This window comes from Suricata suricatta, chromosome 3 (assembly GCF_006229205.1).
Source record: "Suricata suricatta isolate VVHF042 chromosome 3, meerkat_22Aug2017_6uvM2_HiC, whole genome shotgun sequence".
NCBI classification, from domain to species: Eukaryota; Metazoa; Chordata; class Mammalia; order Carnivora; family Herpestidae; genus Suricata; species Suricata suricatta.
In genome coordinates, this window is record NC_043702.1 from 94,051,477 (window position 1) to 94,071,962 (window position 20,486).

At 37.0% G+C, this 20,486-nt stretch overlaps 1 long non-coding RNA gene across 1 annotated transcript in view; it reads left to right on the plus strand.

Annotated features, from left to right (window-relative positions):
• The window catches only part of LOC115286535, a 144,301-nt gene extending 124,035 nt beyond the window's left edge, over positions 1–20,266 (plus strand). Inside the window, exons 3-4 of the long non-coding RNA XR_003906111.1 lie at positions 13,360–13,399; positions 20,104–20,266. This is a non-coding gene — a long non-coding RNA (uncharacterized LOC115286535). The remainder of the gene's footprint in view (positions 1–13,359; positions 13,400–20,103) is intronic.
• Positions 20,267–20,486: the final 220 nt, after the last annotated feature.

Genomic DNA, 20,486 nt, shown 5'->3' on the forward strand with positions numbered 1-20,486 from the left:
TTATGAAAGCTTCCACAAACTTCTCTTTTCTGTCACTTCTACCCTATTTACCTCAACAAAATCCCTAAGGGACAGGTGTTTTACTGGTCACATAGACCTGAAGAGCTCACAGCCCACCAGTTTCTAAAAAGACTTTCTCTTTAGGTTTCAGTGAGATAATTTCATAGTTAATTTCCCTTGTCATCGTACTCTCAAAATAGAAAACGACTAATGAGGTTTAAGTATGTTTATTTGTTTACAACTTCTTTGGCTACAGCAACTCACTCTCACTAAGGGTATTTTCTCAACAAAGTGTTTGTGTTAGTCCTCATCGTGAATTGAAATGAAAGACCATTTCTTGTTCTTATGTTTATAAGTAGCCCATGGATATAGCTGCCTGCCAGAAAGCCCTGAAAAGACTCATCCCCTGTTGATGTAGTTTTTGGCTTCAACTTATTCCTGAAATATGGGAAATTTGGGGGAACAATGATATAGGAATGCAAAAGAATAGATGATAACATTTTGGGAGGTTTTTACTAGAGACTGAGAAACAACAGCCTACATTTGGCACTTACCAACTATCCGGCAATGAGTTAAACTCTTTACATTCAATTTCTCCTTTCTTGTTTGGTTTTTCCTCCATAGAATTTATTGCTTTCTCAAGTAATAATGTAAAAGTTTTTTCATTCATTTTGTTTTTGTCAGTACTCCCCTACCAGAGAGTAAGCTCAATGAGGGCAGAGATTATTATCTTTTTAATTTCCTGCTCTATCCCTAGTTCCTAGATTGTGGGAGTCACTGCACAGTAGCCTCAATAAGTGTGTTACGCAACACAGTGACACAGTGGATACTATGATTATGTGTATATTACACATAAGAAAATAGAGATTTCGGTAGTTCATGTACCTTGTACAAAGGCATATACTTAGTAAATAGTAGAATCAAGAATTAAAGTCAGGTTCAGTTACTGAATTCATAGTCAAACCACTTGTCTATCCTTCCTCTCACCTCTCTCAATTCTGACAACGATAACTCTATGAGACAGATATTACCCTTACTCTATAGAAGAGAAGTAGAATCCCAGAGAGGTAAAGAAATCTGACTTGGGTCACACAGCTGAAATATAGGGAAGATAGGTCTTGAATTCAAATAATTATGACTCTAAAGTCCATGTACTTTTCTCCATGAAGTATTGGTGGGAGGCTTTAAAAATTAGTATAGTTATACATTTCAGGTTCAGGGTATGATGCTGTTGAGAACAATAAGAACTCCTTGTGGCAGAAAACAGAAGCCAAACATAGTTCAAATCAGAGGTATGGGATCCTCATGTTTTATGACTCAGAATCTAGATTTCCTTGGGTTTTACCTCTTGCCACACGGTGTCTCAGGGAATAGGAAGGCTGTAAACCCTGCTTGTGTGCTCACCACTCCTTGCGGCAGAAATACACCTTTCTCTTTCCAGCTAGTGCCACTAAAGACAGATTTGTTTGCTGTCCATTTACTAGGATAAGTCACTGATCCGAGTCCAGCTGGAAAGGCTATACATTAACCAGCAAGAGTTGTGAAGGGGGCTGTAAAAATGAGGAGGGAAGTTGCTGAAGGCCCTCTCCATGCCCTGAAGGTGCTGAGGATGAATGTTGTATGTTCTGTTTCTGTACTGTTGTAGGCAGGAGAGGATAAATATCAGGTGCCTGTGAAATCCACCTGTCCAGATTCCAGCAGACACAGCTCTTTAGGGAATATGGTGCTTAAGAAGTTAATAATGTTTGGAAATTCCAGAGCTTGTCAGAATAATGAATGCAGCCAATAAACATTCTAATTAGTTAACCTGGAGAAAAATCTTTGCCACTCTCGAGTGGACATTTTCCTATTATCCTGAATGTAAACATTACCTTATCATAGACTGCTGTTTAAATGTTACTCTATATCTTTTCTTGGGTTCAGACACTGCTATTGACTATGCAAAAAGCAGCAGAAAAAGACTTAATAAAAACTGACAGCAGGCAGCTCTCTCTGCCGGCAGAGATTAAGTGCTTAGCTCTTGGCATTTCAATTACCTAAAACTAATGGAATAAATATTTTACAATATTATTGCCTTTTGGGGGGTAAAGCACTCAAAGGGAAAAATATACATGAAATGGGATTTTGTTCTTTTCTTAATGAAATAATTGAAAATGGATTTAGTATCTGAATGTGATCATTAAGAAAATAAAGATACTAGAACCAGTATCAGCATGAAGAGATCAAGACATAATTTCTTGTATGCATGGCCACTGTCATTTTGCCTCCAACATAACTTTAAAATAATGCCCTCTAACTATATCCATAAAACCATTTCAGCTGAGCTCAGATGATTTTATGATGGCATAAATTTATTAGGGTAATTTTTTTTTAAACATGAGGCTAGTCAAGAATTTCCTTCTTCAGAGACTATTGCATTTTGGGTGTCATGGGGTTGAGGTACGATTAAGTGTACTCTGACTTGGCTCTCAGTGACCCTGCTTTTGTGCTCTTCCTTGTCCCCTGGCTCATTTAAGGCAGGAAACACAAATGAGCGACAGCTACCTGGAGACTGTGTTTTCTGAATGAAATGATACTGCTTATTGCCTAGTGTAGGAGCTTCCACACAAAGATAATAATGGATCTTCCTCATTGATGTGAGATATAGGGCCCAAAGATAAATTACACACTGCTATTTTCAGTGTTTGATGTTTCCAAGATAGGGAAATGACCCATTTTCCCTTTAGATATGCCATCACTTTCACTAAAGTCAATAAAATAATGTCAAATCTGGATTTGCAAATGGATAGCATACTCCATAGTGTCACATTATATATGATAAAGTCCATTAGCTTATAGAATTTGTTTATAGAATTTATCACTGTTGTGTGTGTGTAAGTAGGAAAGCTTTATGATGGAACCAAAAAATTCAGAAAAACCCATTATCTTTTAATAGGCCTCTCCCTATTCAATTGACTTGGCCTATGCTCATGGATTCTCTGGAGACATCCTGATAGATGCATGGATTTTACATGTTCTTAGATTTGTTGCATAAGTGATAACAGCAGATGATTTGTTTATTGAAATTATATCTTTTCATATGGCAAAAGATCACTTCCAAAGAAGGCTCTTAATATTTTGTCTATTTTTTCTAAATTGAGGATTTGGTATCCTGGCAAATATACATGGAATATTTATCTTTAAAATTATTGTCCAAGAAGAGTATTTGAGCACTTAGGGAAAAATATATACTTGAAGAAATAAAAGAACTTGTTGGACTCTGAAAAACTGAGCAAAAATATTTTTGCTGAAGGATATGTTAAATTTTGCAAATCAATATAAAGCAAATTATTACATAATTTTTATCCTACAGACTAAAAAATGAAAGATCCAGTTGTGGCCCACTTATATTAAGGACTCACTTAAAATCTGTACCAGAATCCAAATCTTAATGACCTAGAAATATAATCTATCAACATGTCTGTTGAATTGGTTTTCTCAGTCTGTCCACTTCTCTGCAATTTGACTTCTATTAATCTTAACCCAAACCACCATTATCTCTCTCCTAAAGTCACTGTAAGAAATAATCTCAGTTCTTCTAACGACATTTCTCAACTCAGCAGCCAAAGTGATCAATTAAAGATGTAAATCCAATTCTTTCATTTCTCTGCCCATACTTTCCAGTGGCTTCTCATTACCCACAAAAGTTAAATCCAACCTGTTATTATTCTAACTGGCTCCCTATGTATGGTGCTATTCCTACCACTGGGAGCCGTACTACTCTCTAACGGGTTCTCTCTAAGCCTCCTGCCGCCTTGCTTCCTCTATCTGGAAAGCACCTACTTGAGACCTTGGAAGGTCATGTTCCCTCACTTCCCTGTATTCTCATTTCAAATTCCATCTCCCCTCAGAGATCTCCTGAACATAAACTACCTTTGCACATTTCTTTGTAGAAATTTTTAGTATCTGATATTTTATTAATTGATTTGTTTATTGTCCCTCTCACTACATATAAGTTCTGCAAAAGCAGGGTCTTACCCATATTATTCACTAGTCTTTCCTCAGTTCTTAGAAGAGCCTGGTACTCTGTGTGTTCTCAATGCATATTTTTGAATGAATGAATGAATGAATGGCCCTAAATATTTTCCCAGAAACTTAAGGATTTTTTCTCCACCTGAATACAATGCAACCCAGTCATAACTCAAATCACCAGAATATATACTCTCTTCTCTAATATGTTGAGCTGAATGCTTAACTGGGAAATAGTTTTATCCAATTTAGAGTGGCTAACTATAAAATAAAAAAGCGTGATGTGAAACGTTTGTGATATTAAAATAAGTAACATTTGTTTACTTTTAGAGAAATGATGAACTGAATTGTTCTCAATGCATTGTGCATTTCCCATTGCAGCAGTTATACTGGGAACAGGGTACCCCTGATGTGTTTTGATTTTAAAACTTCACCTTGGGTCTCATGATCACCTATTGGATTCAGGGATTATTATCCCACATTATTTGGTAGACTGATAGGATCATAATTGTGGCCAAGATCCATCCCCACACCACCCAAGGTACAACCCCATCCTACATGCAGATACACGTCTGTTAGCCTATTACTTTTTTCTTGTCTATATTGATGACCTAGGAACTTATGCTTTGAGATATCTGCCTGTTCTTTCTTTCATTTTTTTCAAGGTTGAGGCCATCTTTCTGGGACCTTTTTCACACACTTTGACCAACATTCAAATTACTGTCATTTATTTCCAGAAATTTCCCTCATATGTGTTTCCACATCTGGGACAGTTGGTAGCTTTTACAACTGATGTTTCTTATTTAGTACTAAGGATATTGGTTGGAATGCCCTAAAATATTGAGTGTTTGGGTTCTTAGAAGGTCTAGGAACTCTGTTATATAAGGCAGAAGCACAGATTCTCTGTGAAGAATGAAGGAAATAAAGGGAATCTGATATGAATTCTAAGAGAAGTCTATATTTATCTCATCATATGGATGGGTTTTTACCAACTGCCTTTATTGGCATCCAAATATATTCTTTAAGATTCCCCCTCAAATTCACTGAGTAAAAAAGTTCTTCATCTCTGAATGATGTTGTTTACATGGTCATTTGGACTGGGGATGTCAGTTGGGTGACCTCTATATAAATTCATGTCAATAGTATTCCACTATGCTGGGTTCATTTCATATCCCTGAGTCTCACAGGATTTATAAAATCTCTTGAATATTTCTAAAACATTTATTGACATTAAATCATATTTATACTATTGATAACCAAACCATATGGTACAGAAAAGTAATAATCTGACAGGTGAAACAAAACACAAATTCTAGAAAAGGTCCCAAGAATATTTGAGAATTTAGCTTTAAAGTGAGTGGAGAAAAGGTGGGTTATTCAATAACCAATTATTTAATAATTTATGTTGAAATAAATGGCTAAGCTTTGAAAAAGCTGAGGTCTTAAAATAGTCCCAGATGAATCAATAAGTTAAATGTAAAAATCACAACTTATAAATACTACATGAAAATATGGATATTTTGGTTATTTTGAAGCTGAAGAAGGGCTTTTAAAGTATAAACCACAAAAGACAAAGATGATAGATTTGACTACTTAGATGATAAAGTTTCATGTGGCAAAAAATCTCATGAAACAAAGTTTGAAGAATGAAAAAGTGGGGAAAGTATTTGCAATGTAGATCAGAATTAATTTCTATAAAATATTTAAAAACCTGCAACTCTTATTAAGAAAAAATTACTATCCTCCTAGGAAAATAAATGTATGAAAGACAAACAGGTAATTTACAATAGGATAAATAAAAATGGCCAAAAAATATAGAAAATATGTTTACTATTCAAGATATTCTACAAAACAACAATAGCTTCCCCATACCATGTGTTAGATTTGCATATAAAAAAGATTGGTAACAACATGAAGACAGAATACAGGAAAATGTACACTGTCATGCACTGTTAGTAGAGTACAAATTAGTACAATATTTCTTAAGGGCTCTTTGTCAAAAGGCACCAAAAAGAGAAAATTTAAATCTTTATGAAACAGGAATGGTTGTAAGAAAATAATGAGCCAAATGTCAAAAGATAAATGTTTAATAATGATTTATAGCATTGCTTATAATATTATCAAAGAAAAGAAGTTTCAAGTTCAGCATCCATGAATAAAGAAACAATTAAATTAGATGTAGTTCATATGTTTATTGTAGAATAGTACACAGCTATTAATAAGGACATCAGTCTAAATGACATAGAATTATAGCCATATAACATTGAATGAAAAAGTTGCCTGATGACATGTATAGTATGATACCAGTTATTTAAAAGTATGACTATGTACATATATGTGACCAATATGACCCATATTATGAGTTTATGGTTCAAACTAAAGTGTCACATTTCCTTATAAATTCTCAACTTAAAAGACCCAAGTCTCTGGTTGGCCTCCAACTGGGAGGTCTTTTCCTCTTGCGAGGGCTCCCTCTCTCTTGATGGCTTCAGTAAGTTATCAATGTGCTTCTTCTCACCCACAGGGTCAGTTAAGAGACTACCTCTGACTTATAGCCATGTTCTTTTGAGGCTGAAGATGTCCACAAATGCAACTAAAAACTGATTCCTTTGTGAATTGTTTTAAGTTTATTTATTTATTTTGAGAGAGAGAGAGAGAGAAAGCACTAGTGCACACATGAAAGTAGAAAAGGGGAGAGAGAGGGAGAGAGAGAATCCCAAGTAGGCTACGCACTTCTAGTTCAGAGCCTGACTTCGGGCTTGATCTCACAAACTGGGAAATCATGACCTGAGTGGAGATCAAAAGTCAGACATTTATTGACTGAGCCACCCAAGCACCCTAAAACTTAATCCTTCGGATACAGCCACCAGTTACAAAGCCAATAATGGGGGTTGCAACTTTTTTCTGGATGGTTGACATGGTCAGATCCACAGCTAAAATACACCATAATTCCCTTCGAGTCTGATGTGACCAAGACTGAATCTCTAGCTGTAGTCACTTCTCCTTGCTCTGGAGCAAATTCTTTCAAAAAAAGCACACGTGGTAAGTAAAAGAGGAATATTGCCACTGATTCAACTCTGGACAGCTTTTCAACCTGGGGCTCCACAGCCACTGTGGAGAAAGCCAGGTTTGGTGGGTTCTAGTGTCTACTACCATTTGCTAGCCCAATCCCTGGTGCCTGGAAGCACCAGGTCTTGCTTTTTTCTATCCCTACAGGGATTTCTTTACAGTGCTCTTGTTGGCCAGACTGGATCTATCTAAGTTTCTGTATCTTTCAATCTTAATGAAAGCTTTGAAATTTCCTCTCCAGAAAGCTCAGTTTATAGGATTTTTCTTCACATATCTCAATGGTGATCAAACGATGGGTACTAGTAGTATGTTTGGCAATGAAAAATTACAACAAAAGTTTTGACTGACACCTATGCCCTCCAATGGGAGAGAAAGGTGTTGAGGACAGAGTGAGAGAGAAAGAGTTATTTAGGGATATATTTTCACCCAAAATTCTATTGTATGTTTTCTAGGTGATAAGAATTCCATTGGGTTTTTTGTAGTATTTTTCCTACATTTTAGTGTAAAAAATGATTGTGTGTAACATTTAAAAAATAAAGATAAATTATATGCAATTTCTCAAAGCTCTTCATGCAAATTCTTTCTACCAGAACTTAGACAAGTCATTCAATGTTCCTAGACTTCAGTTAGCCCATATATGAAATGGAAGGGTATGATTATTTGTCAACAGCTCAAAGAATTGTCTATTTCCCTTAGAGAAATAATTCACAACAGTAGGAATATGGCAGGACATTCAGAGCTGGACTGAAGTGTTCACTTTATAGGGGAGGAAACAGAGCTCTAGAGAAGGTAAACAGCTTCCTTAAGGTAACACAAGTCAGGTTAGAATTAAGACTATTAATTCTTTTTTTTTAATTTTTTTTTAAATTTATTTTTGAAAGACAGAGAGAGACAGTGCGAGTAGGGGAGAGGCAGAGAGAGAGGGAGACACAGAATCCGAAGCAGGCTCCAGGCTCTGAGCTAGCTGTCAGCACAGAGCCCGACATGGGGCTCAAACCCACAAACCATGAGATCATGACCTGAGCCAAAGCCAGACACTTAACTGATTGAGCCACCCCGGTGCCCCAAGACTATTAATTCTTGAGACTACACCCAAGTCTTTTGTCCCCCACCCACTAGTAGGTGACATTGCATTTCACCTTTCTCTGTGTTTATGTGTTTTTCACTTTAAAAATAAGTAGTTTGCAAGATAGTCTTCAAGGTCTATCTTTGCTTTAAAAGTCAATGACCTTTGAAAAATTTAATGATCTAGAAGACACATAAGGCAACTTGGAATATGTTGGCATCACTAGGTCTTATTGACTTAAATGATCACATTTAGTCTGACCTACTTCAGAATAAGATCTTTCGTTTAGCAGTTACAGAGATTTATTTTCTTTTTTTTCCTTCTAGTTAAAAGACACTGGAAAAAATGAGGACAGTCCCTCACTATTCAAGGGAGCTCTTATTTCCCTCAATTCCTATTACTTAGGATATATTTGTAGAGCATATTTTACCTAGATTGTTTCAACAAACTCTTCAACTCTCCCAGCAGTCATTAGCTTGCCTTGTTCTTTTCGACCCTCCCTACCTAAGACCACATGTAATTGAGATGGTTTGATATGTCTGTCCTCTCTTTCTTGGTTTCACTCAGATGCTCTCCATGACATTCTTTCACAATGATTTGTTGGGGGCATTCTTTTCATCTGTAGATTTCAATTAAAGTCATTCAAACTGTTTCATCTTCGTGGATTTCTGTCAATCATGCACATCATTATAATACTAATATCATCCAAACTTCTAAAAATTGAAAGCTTTCAAAAATCACAGTAAGTATTAGGGTTGGAGATTGGAAGACCAGGGCTCAGGATGAAACACACGGTGTGGCTGGGACAGTTAGTCACCCTACCAGAACTCAGACGTAGCAAAATTAAGATACCGATAGTATGTTCTGCCCTCCTCCACCACTCTTTCCTCACTCCCTCCCTTCTTCCTTCCCTTAACTATTTTTACTAACTAAAAAAAATTCAAACTGTATGAGAATAATTGGAATAAATGTGAACTTAAAATTCAGAGGGTCCTCCATACTCCTCTCTTCAGTTGTCACCACTAACATTTTGATATGTATGTTAGCAACCAATTTCCTATTTATGTCATCTATATTTAGATATAAATGTCTATAGACATTTATTGTATTAAGGTAGATTGTGATGCAAAGAATTCTATGACTTGTTTTTTTTATTTAATAAGCTCTGAATTTTTGATAAGTAGATATACTTCATTCTTTTTATTTTTTTAATGTTTATTTTTTAGAGAGAAAGAGAGAGAGAAAGAGAGCGAGCACAAGCAGGGCAGGGAGAGAGAGGGAGACCTAGAATCCGAAGCAGGCTCTGGGCTCTGAGCTGTCAGCACAGAGCCCAATGCAAGGCTTGAACTCACAAACTGAGATCATGACCTGAGCTGAAGTTGGATGCCCAAACAACTGAGCCACTCAGGCACGCCTCATTCTTTTTAATCCATCCATGATGCCAGTATAATATATTTAGCCATTTCCTTAATAATGGATATTCAGTCTCTTTTCTGTTTTCTTTATACAAAATAATGCTACAATAATGTCCATTAAGCACATATGCAAGTCTTTCCTTACAATTATGTTGGGTCAAGTTTATGTGCCTCATCAGGTTTGCTTGGCTATAGTTTTCAGCTGGTTGCTGCTCATTGACCTTCCAGCTAGCTTGGCACTAACTGTATTATTGCAGATTAGTGCCAAACAGGGGATATTATGGAGGTGATAGATAATTATTCTCCCTTTTTTCACTTGATGGATTCTTGCCAGATACAGTGTTTTCATGTGCTCTCTTGGGAGATGTGTGGTGTGACTGAGCAACCAGATGTGCTTTTTGGTAAGGCTGTGCTGTGGCCAGATTTGTAAAATATCACTCTTTATTTGTTTTCCATCCTTGCTCATCTCATTTCCTTCTTTTCTATTCTAGCTTCCTTGGAATTGTACCCCTGATAAATTAGTATATGTATATTTGCCTCAGGCTTTTCTTCTGTAATACTTGGGTTTAAAAAAAGATATATTGTAAAAAAAAATAGAATTACTGGGTCAAAGGTATGTAGATTTGTGCTCTTTTCATACCACCCTACTTTAATTTTTAAAAATGTTTATTTATTATTTTTGAGAGTGTGAGTGGGCGAGGGGCAAAGAGAGAGGGAGATGAGGGAGACACATAATCTGAAGCAGGCTCCAGGCTCTGAGCTGTCAGTGCAAAGCCTGATTTGGGGCTTGAACTCATGAACTGTGAGATCATGACCTGAGGTGAAGTCAGACGCTTAACTGACTGAGCCACCCAGTGCCCATTCACCACCCTACTTTATAATCAGATACATCAATAACAAATATATGGGTGCTTTTGTTTTCATTTTTCATTGATTCCAAACATTTCCATCATAAAAAGAATTATATTATTGTTACATATTGTGAAATAGTGTATTATTACTTTTTTGAGCATTCAATGGTGATAAAGAACCTCTTTGTGCATCTTCAGGTATAATGGTACATGAAATCCTTTAAGTGATGAGTTTCATTGCTTTAATTTTGTAGCTAAATAAAAACAAAGCTTGAATTAGTTCTTTATTCTTCTCTGAATTACACTATAGAACAGTTGCTGCTCTCCACAGAAGCCATGAAGTAGCTCAAAAGAACATCACTAGGATGCTCTCTGTCACATTCCTGTTGCTGGAAAGATATTTGTCAGCATACATTTTCACAGCTTTGTGATGGAGAGAGAACTTGATTAGCCTTTGCCCAAGTTTTTAGTATACTATGCACTGATAAGAAGGATGTGTTTTTAAAATCTTATTTAATGTCCCAAAGTGGAGTGGGTATAAGGAAGGCGAGAAGTGGTTAGAATCTGGAATATCTAGAATCTCTCAAAATCTGGGCATCTGAGGCCGATCTCTGGCTTGCCAACTCACCATTGGGTTCTTAGCACCATCCCCAGCCATCTTGATCCAAATCCACATTTGTTGGTTCTGGTAACTTCCTGGCAACAAGGAGCATGGCGCCCACTCCACAAAGGGGCTAGCAGTCCCTCTATGAGTATATTTTCAAATGAGCTTATATGATTCAGAATATTTTACTTTCTGTGTGAATTTTGGGAACAGCAGATAACCCTTAAGTTAGGGACCTCGTTCTATAGTATGACAGGCTGGTCAGGCACACCCCACATACACTCATCCTGTATGGTTGTTTGCCATTCATATGGAGATTGGTTCATAAAGAAAATTTCTACTGTGCTCCAAAGACCAATTTTATAACCTCTCATCCATTCCCTCTGTGGCTGTTCTTTGGAGTTGGCCTCACAGTTGGGACTTCTAGACTTAGCTGGGCAGGGGCCTGAAGAAAGAGTCTGGATATCTGGGAGTGTCTCCAAGGGATGTTTATTTAGATCAGGAGGGTGGACATTAAATTAGATGGATAAATGGGAATTATATTCGATTTCCATAGTTGTTTAAACTGGGAAAATTGATTATGTGCTGCTTTGGTTGATTCCCAAAACCAGTGCACTCAGCCAACTATGAGTGGGGGGTCTCAACACAGATGTGGGAGGAAGAAAATTTTTTAATGGAGTGTAAATATGTCAAGAATGCTTATAGTTGCCTGCAAGCCAGACACACCTGTGTTGGCTTAGAATGAGGTCTGCATGGATTTGTAAAATGGGAAGGAACTTCATTTGAATTCTAACCAGACTTAAAGATGTCGAGGAAACCAGGCCAATTTTATCCTGTAATTGGGAAAACCAGGGCCCTCTTCAGCAGTTAGCGATGAAGCACACTGCTTGCATTGCTTTATTGAGGAAACAGGAGCATTCATCTAACTGCTATCATTCGGGAAACTGTGTCTTGCATCCAGAGAGTTGTTGCTTCTCAAATTGCAGCTTCCTACTGGTGACTTAGTCAGCAGGTCATATAGCAAAGGAGACAAACTAAAAGTGCAAAGGATGCTTTCCATAATTCAGCATTCTCTCTGACCACTTTCTGAAATAAACAGAAACTTTATAGTAAAATCTGAAGAAAATGCCTTTATGTTTTCTCAAAATAATTCATGTACACAGTTACAGAAAATAGAATGGAATGGAATGGAAGGGTTTATAATGCAAAAAAATATTTTTCTTTGAGGTATTAGCATCTGTGACTATTCTGGAATAATTATATGTGATGTATAACTGGAATGTATGTATTTTTGGCATTCTATTTTAGGGAACGTGATAAATTAAAGATGACTGTTTGACATTGGTATCAGGGTCTATATCTATACATCTTCCTTTTAAATCTGGGTGGGTTTTGTGACTGCTCTGAACAATTAAATATGGTAGAAATGATTCTGTACCAGTTTTAGGACCCATGTCATAAGAGATTAGAATCTATTTCCTGCCTCAACATACTTATCTTGGAACGCAGTTTTCATGCTGTGAGAAGACTCAGTTATTCCAGCGCAGAGGCCCATGTAGAAAAGAGCTAAGGCCCCCAGTGGGTGATCTAGATGAGCTTCCAACTAGCATTGGCTTGCAGTTCTGTGAATGGACTCCCTTGGATGTGGATACTTTACCCCCACATGAATGCCCCAGCTAATGTCATGTGGGGAAAAAGAACTGCCTAGCCACACACTTGGGAGATGTAAAGAAAGAATGGCTCTTTCAAGCCATTGGATTTGGGGTAATTTGTTTTGCAGCAATAGATTGCCAGAATTTTAGTATAGTACAAAAGCACAGATCTTGGGGACTTAGAGATCTGGTTTCAAATTCTGACTTCAACATTTAATAGCTTTGTGACTTCAGGGAAAGCTATTAAACACCTCTCAGCCTTTGTTTCCTTATCTGTAAAATGGCAATAATAATATATCTTTTAAGGACTGTGCTAAGAATCAGAGATAAAATATGTAAAGTGGTTATTAAATTTCTTAGAAAATGGTAATAACTCAACACAGAAGCAATGATCTGTTATTCATCAGACAGTTAGCCTACTTCTTTGTACCTTCTTTTCCTTAAGCAGTTCTTCCAGATCAGGCTATAGCTGAAGGGAATATAATTTTTGAAAATCAATTTGGCAGTCTGTTTAGAAGCTTTAAAATGTTTATATATCTTTCATTAAGTAGTTCCAATTTGTGACCCTATTCTAAGGATATATCCCTAAATATTGGATATAATATATCCATCTACAAAATAAGATGCTTATGTAGTTCTCTGATCTCTGCACAGCACTTAAAGAAATTAATCCTGCATTTACATTTTTTTTCAGGAAGATTCTGGATGGGAATGGCTGAACATCTCTCTTCAAGGTAACGCCATCCCCAACACACTCATTTAGAAAACGTCAATAACTATTAGGAAAGTTAAAAACATATAAAATATTTTAGTAAGAAGTGTAGCACAGATCCTGGAAAGACTGCTTGGAGGAGGTAGAGTTCAAGCTGAGTCATGCAGAATGCTTTGAAAGAAGCTGCTTAAAAGAAGCAGTTAGAAGTGCCTTTCATTCAACAAATATTTACTGAATACCAACCAAGTGCTAGATTGTGGGTAAGATCCTAGGTGAACAGATGAAACCAGAGCTTCTGCCCCTTCGAGTCTGGTGAGTGGCCATTCTGGGCATTCAACCCTGGTTCTCATATTTTCTTTAAATATCTTCACCTTAATGTCTTCCTTGTCACAGTCTTTCTACTCAGAATAATCTCTCCATGTTGCCAGTCAAAGCATTCTGCATGACTCAGCTTGAACTCTACCTCCTGCAAACCATCTTTCGAGGATCTGTGCTACACACTTTCTACTTCCGATGTGTTCCTGTAGTGCTGATGTCTTTGCAGCACTTCGATGTCTCCTCATCTGTGGCTTGTCTGTGTGGTTAGGTTTCTTTTTAAATGTCTGTGGGCTATTTTCACAGCCAGATTGAAAAATTTTCATCTCTGCATCTTAAAAAATAATGTTTATGCACATACGAAACGTCTAGGTTTCTTAAAATACAGATTTGGAGTCAGTAAGTTTGGGATGAAATCCTAGACACTTCATAGGTAACAAGTTTTCAGGTGATGTCTTTGCTGCTGGACCTCAGACTGCACTTTGGGTAACAGGTAGCAGAGCTGTAGAGGGTAGGTGCCATCATATTGCTCTGTTTCTTCAGCACTTTGAACAGTGCCTTGGACATCAAAAGTATTCAATAAATATTTATGGTCATGTGGGATTAATGGAAAGAATGCAGACCTTGGAACAATACTGAGCTAAGTTACCATAGCAGTTCTACCACTCAATGCTCTTAACAACTGTGGACATTGTACTTTTTTTTTTTAAAATAAAACAACATTGTAGGGTTTTTGTAAAGTCAAAATTAAATGATGCATTTTCAAGCACTTGGAATACTAATAGTATATAGCAAAGGACTGACAAAAGATAGTTCCTATTAATGGTGATGGAGGACATTTGTCCTTTTCTAGGCTTAGAAAGAGTTCTTCAGTGGTCTTTTTCCTGGTATTGTACCAAAGCAAATATCTTAAGGATAAAGAAGGTACTAATGTTTTGATATGATTTTTAAAGATTGTTGCATGTCTATTTTATCAGTTCTGACAGATATCCTAAGAGATACAGGGAAAGAAATCATGCAAAGTGAAATTGTGCCAGGTGGGCTACCACATGTTGCTTCTAGTCCCTCCCGATATCGAGATGCCTCAAAGACATCAGACCTGATAAGTTATACCAGTGGAGACAGTAATGTCACAGTCCTCTTCCTGCTACACAGGTTTCCACACAGTCTGCTTGGCACAGATAATGTCTAGGTATTCTCCAAAGGAAGCCCTGGCAAAGGCCCTCAATAGGATGACTCAGAGGGTGAACATGAGCAGGGTTGGCATGAAATATTCAGTGCTCAACTAACTGAGTTGGAAAAGGAATTGCATGCTGAAGAAATCCCCATGCTATACTTCCTGAGTCAGCTTCTCTCATCCACGGGCAGAGGAAATAGTTGCAATGTCTCTCAGATTCTTAGTTTGTATTTCTTTTGTTTTTAATGTTTATTTATTTATTTTGAGACAGAGAGAAAAGAGGGTCAGAGAGAGAGAGAGAGAGGGGGAGATAGATAATCCCAAGCAGGCTCACCACTGTCAGCAGAAAGCGTGATGCAGGGCTTGAAATCAAGAACCATGAGATCATGACCGGAGCTGAAATCAAGGGTTGGATGCGTAACCAACTGAGCCACCCAGGTGCCCATTTTAGTTTGTATTTCAAATGAGAAAGTCATTTGTCTTTCTTGCACTAACTGTACTTAAGAGCAGGAAAATAATTGGTGAAGGAAAGTTTTTTTTTTTAAGAATCATAGGTGAAAAACAAGAAGAAATGATAGAAATAGAAAAACACACTTACAAACCTTAATGAATCTAGATGGTGGTCATCAAAAGTTGCTAAAACCATTACGTAAGTAACATTAGATGAGAAACTTTATAATAGATGGATCAGGCTGTCATGACCTGAGTCCACTAATAAAATCTTTGCATTGCTAAAAGGGACAAACAGGACATTACCTTCCTTTTGGTGTAAGACAATAGGAAGTGTACAGAAACATTATAAAGTATTGTTAATGAAAGAAATAACCCATATCTGACCTGGCCTCTAGATCTCACTCCCAGTTTAGAAAAAAATATGGAGAATGTAGGCAATGTTAAATGACATCACAAGGATTTAATCAGCCAAATCCAGATATTCTAACAAATATCTATTCAATATTACATGTCTATTTTGATTTTTTCAAAAACTAAATAGCACGAGAGATATATGTTAAAGAGACTTATGATACATATCACCTAAAAACAATGTGTAGATCTTGTTTGGATCCTGTTCCAAGCAAACCAACTTTTAAAAGTTATTTTAAATAAGGGAACATTGAACTTGGACAAGTTATTAAGGAATTACAAAGAAATTGTAGGTATTCCCCCTTATCAAAAGTTTGCATTACACTATTTTGCTTTTACAAAAACCTACATTAGTACCTGTTTTCTCTCACCAAAAGAAAGCCAAAAAGCATCTTAGCTTAGTTTTTACAAAAAAAGGTATAAAGCAAAAGTAACGGTCAGCATTTGTTTTGGAGGGAGCTGTTGTCAGCGTGCACCTGGAGCAGTGACAGTGGTCCGGCCCACTCCTTCCTAGGAGCTACACTCAGCTTCTCAGCATCAGGCTGCCAGAGCTTTGAACTGTGTGAGCATCTGTGCTTTATCTCGATTTATTTTGTGCATCTGACAGCAAGATGTGTTCTCACTCTATCAGAAAAACCTAAGAGATTATTTTTTGGGTCTAGGAATGCTCAAAAAATTCCACATAAATTAATAGTAATTAATTTCTTCTTTGCTTTAACCTGTTTCAGTTTACAAAAGTTTTCATCAGTATGCTCTACTTTCCAATAGTAGAGGAAACCTGTATTGTTAATTTCACAATAATATTATTGGAATCATATTAAAACATTTTTTAAATGTTTATTTTTGAGAGAGAGAGAGGGGGAGAGAGAGAGAGAGAATGTAAGCAGGAGAGGAGCAGAGAGAGAGGGACACACAGAATCTGAAGCAGGCTCCAGGCTCTGAGCTGTCAGCACAGAGTGCGATGCAGGGCTCGAACTCACTGACTAAGAGATCACGACCTGAGCTGAAGTCAGACGCTCAACCCACAGCCTTCCAGGCACCCCTGAAGTCATATTTTAAAAACCCTTAGCTGTTGAAATGCCTAAGGAACTATTTATTGATAAAAGATGTCAATCTTTACTAGGGATCAGCAACATATAAATTCATGGAAATAAATACTTCTTTGGTTCAATTAGTAAAAATTGAAATATTTGTGTTGCCAAATGGTAACAGTGATGGAAGTAGATAAAAACTCATGCGCTTGGTGGGAGTTAAAACAGTAGAACCATTTTGGGGAGCAATTTGACAACATTTAGTAAGGTTGAGGCTGCATGTCCTCTATTTCAGGAATTCCAATAATTTTCAGAATGTCCTTTCTAGCTTTGAGTCAGGTCATTTAGGCCTGGACTTCCACTTAGGGTGGAAGGTCTGTATTCAGCTGTGGGTCTGGCTGGACTTGGTTCCTGACTTAGATTCAGAGTCAGATCTGTGTCATGTTTTTAGGTTTTATTTTTATCAATACATTTTATTTTTTTAGAGCAATTTTAGATTTACAGAAATAGTACTGAGCCCATATACCACTCCCCACATAGTTCCTCCTGTTTTAAATATCCTACATTAGTATACTACATTTGTTATAATTAATGAAGCAACATTGATACATTATTATTAACTGAAATTCATAACTTATTCACATTTCCTTAGTTTTTACCGAGGGTCCACTTTGTCTTGGAGGGTCCTATCTGAGATACTATATTACATTAAGTTGTCCTGTCTCTTTAGGCTTTGACTCTGACAGTTTCTTAACTTCCCCTAGCTTCAGTGACCTTGAAGGTTTTCAGGAGTTCTGATCAGGTATATTATAGGATGCGCTTCTGCTGGAAATTGTCTGTGTGTGTGTGTGTGTGTGTGTGTGTGTGTGTGTGTGTTATGATTAGATTGAGGTTATTGATTCTGGAGAAGGAGTCAAAGAAATAAAGTGCCATTTTCACTGTTGCTTAAATTGTTACAGCTTTGGCTGTTGGGAGCTCTTTCACCTGTCTATTGTGCCTCCTTGAGATATTCCCATGAGGGTGCTTGTGTATTATTAGTTTTTTGTTTTTTTCTTTGAGCTCTTCCTTCTTTCTGGGTTGTAAGATGTCCAGGCTCATCTTCTATATTTCCTGCCTAGTGCTAGAATCTGCCATTTCTCCGATATGCCCCGGTCCCTTCTTGGAAAATGGTTTTAGGAACCATGATCTGGGTACTAGGTGTGCTCATTTCTACTGTGGTGACATTTCTTGTAGGCCCTTTCACCTGACAAGGCAAAAATACATGTGTGTATACTAACCAAATATTTATTCATAGATATGTAAATATTTTTAAATGTGATGAAGTATATCTTAGGTTAAACCTTAATTTTTATGGAGGTCTCCAACTTGAATCCATTACCACACAGGTCATGCTAGCTAGTTCCCTTGGCTGATAGATAACCTTCTACTCCAAAAGTAAGAAATCTGCCTCCCACCACCCACCATCTCTTTGATGTTCATTTCCCGTGGACATGCGCAGCCAACTCAGAATTAATAGTCCATACCTGTGGGACACAAGGTAACTAAAGTATAGTGCTGAGGTTCAGTTCCTTTTGCCTTTAGTCTTACACTCTATTCATTTCCAAATTTACTTTGGTGAACACATTTCCCCTTAAACCTTTTCAAGAAGTTTGTTTCATGTATTTTTAATGCAATTAGATTCTCTTATCATGGTCTGCATTGTTTCTTCAGATTCCCCAACCACCTCAATGAATTGTTAAAATTTGCTTTAATTAAGATTCCTTTTTTTGTGTTGTAAAGGTTTATGGATTTTGATAAATGCATACTGTTATGTGCTGTCATTACAGTATAATACAGAATATTTTCACCACCCTAAAAATGCTCTGTTTCACTTATTTATTCCTTTCTCCCTTCTTCTAAACCCCAAGCCACAACTGAACATTTCATTGTCCCTATATTAGTTTTGCCTTTTCTAGAATGTCATATAACTGGAATCCTATAGTAAGTAGCCTTTTCTGCCTGGCCTCTTTCCCTTAGCAATATGCATTTATGTGCCCTCTATGTCTTTGTTGCCAGGAAGTTTGTTTCTTTTTATCACTGAATAGTAAGTGTACCATGGCTTGTTTATATATTCACCTATTGAAGGATATATTGGTTGTTTCCACTTGCAGGTGAGTATAAACAAAACTGCTATAATCTTTTGTGTTTAGGTTTTTGTGTCAACCTGTTTTCAGCTCATTTGGATAAACAACTAAGAGCACAACTGCAGAATTATATAGCAAGACTATAATTATCTTCGTAAGAATCTGCCATACTTTTTCCAAAGGGACTGTAGCATTTTACATACCTACCAGCAATTTATGAGAGTTCCTAGTACTTTATATCCCTGCCAACATTTCATATGGTTCTTTGTTTTGTATTTAGCTATTCTAATAATTATATGCAGGTTTGCATTTTAATTTTCAATTTCTTAATGATAAATGATGTTGAAAATTTTTATGTGCTTATTTGCCATCTGTGTATCCTCCTGCATTTGTTCAAATCTTCTGCTCATGTTAAAATGGAATTATTATTATTTTTTTATTATTGAAGGTTAAGAGTTCTTTGTATAGTCAATGTTTTGCCAATATTTTATTCTGTCTATGGCTTATCATTTTAGTCTCTAAGCACCCATTTTATTTACTTCGGGGGCTCTGTGATAGACGATATAATTATCTGACACCTTTTGATAGCAGTGGCGAAGCCTAGAGAGAATATGCCCAATCTTGCAGTCTCATTAGAAACCCCAGGTTATGTCAATTTTGCTAACATTACACTGAGCAAAGGAAGTTGTGTGGTCAAATTCTGCATTAATGAAAAGGGGCAGCACACTACACAGGTGGAAGATGGGCAAGAATGAATACTAATCTGTTGTACCAGCCATGAACCCTTGATGGCTCTGTACTTCCTCATTCTAGGTTTTCTTTAAAACTTTTAATGTTTATTTACTTCTGAGAGAGAGACAGAAAGACAGAACATGAACAGGGGAGGGGCAGAGAGAGGGAGACACAGAATCTGAAGCAGATTCCAGGCTCTGAGCTGTCAGCACAGACACCACAGAGCCTGAGGCGGGGCTCAAATCCATGAACCGCAAGATCATGACCTGAGCCGAAGTTGGATGCTTCACTGACTGAGTTACCCAGGTGCCCCATATACTTTATTTAATGATGAGTATTTCCTCATTCTGTCCAGAAAATCCTGATATGAGAAAGTAATAAAATCTTATTTATTTTACATAATTTTCATTCCTAGGCATTGTTCTCTTTGATTTCTTTCTCTCTTCTGAGTGCTTTAAGTGTTTACTTTGTTTTATCTTTTCAGTTGATCATGGGAAGCAACTGCAAAGCAGAAAACCTCCCCAGCCACACTGGAACCTGGACACTTAAGAAGACAGAATTCCTGTGATTTCTTCCTTTGTCCTCTTGACCCTCAGAGGAGCAAGACTTCAGTGCCAACGCCAATAGCATCTCAAACCCCTGGCTTGCTGTCCTAAATAAAGAAATTGTACTTTGGTTTATACGAGGTCTTGGTATCTAACATGGACATTTTTCTGTCATGTGGGAACAAAAAGGTACAGGCCATATTTTCGAGTATTTCACATATTTGATAAAAACTTAACACATGGGTTATGCATATTTTCCAACTTCAGCGAGGATGGATTTACCTCCTCTCCATCTCTGTCTTGTTCTCAAGTATTCCCCCTC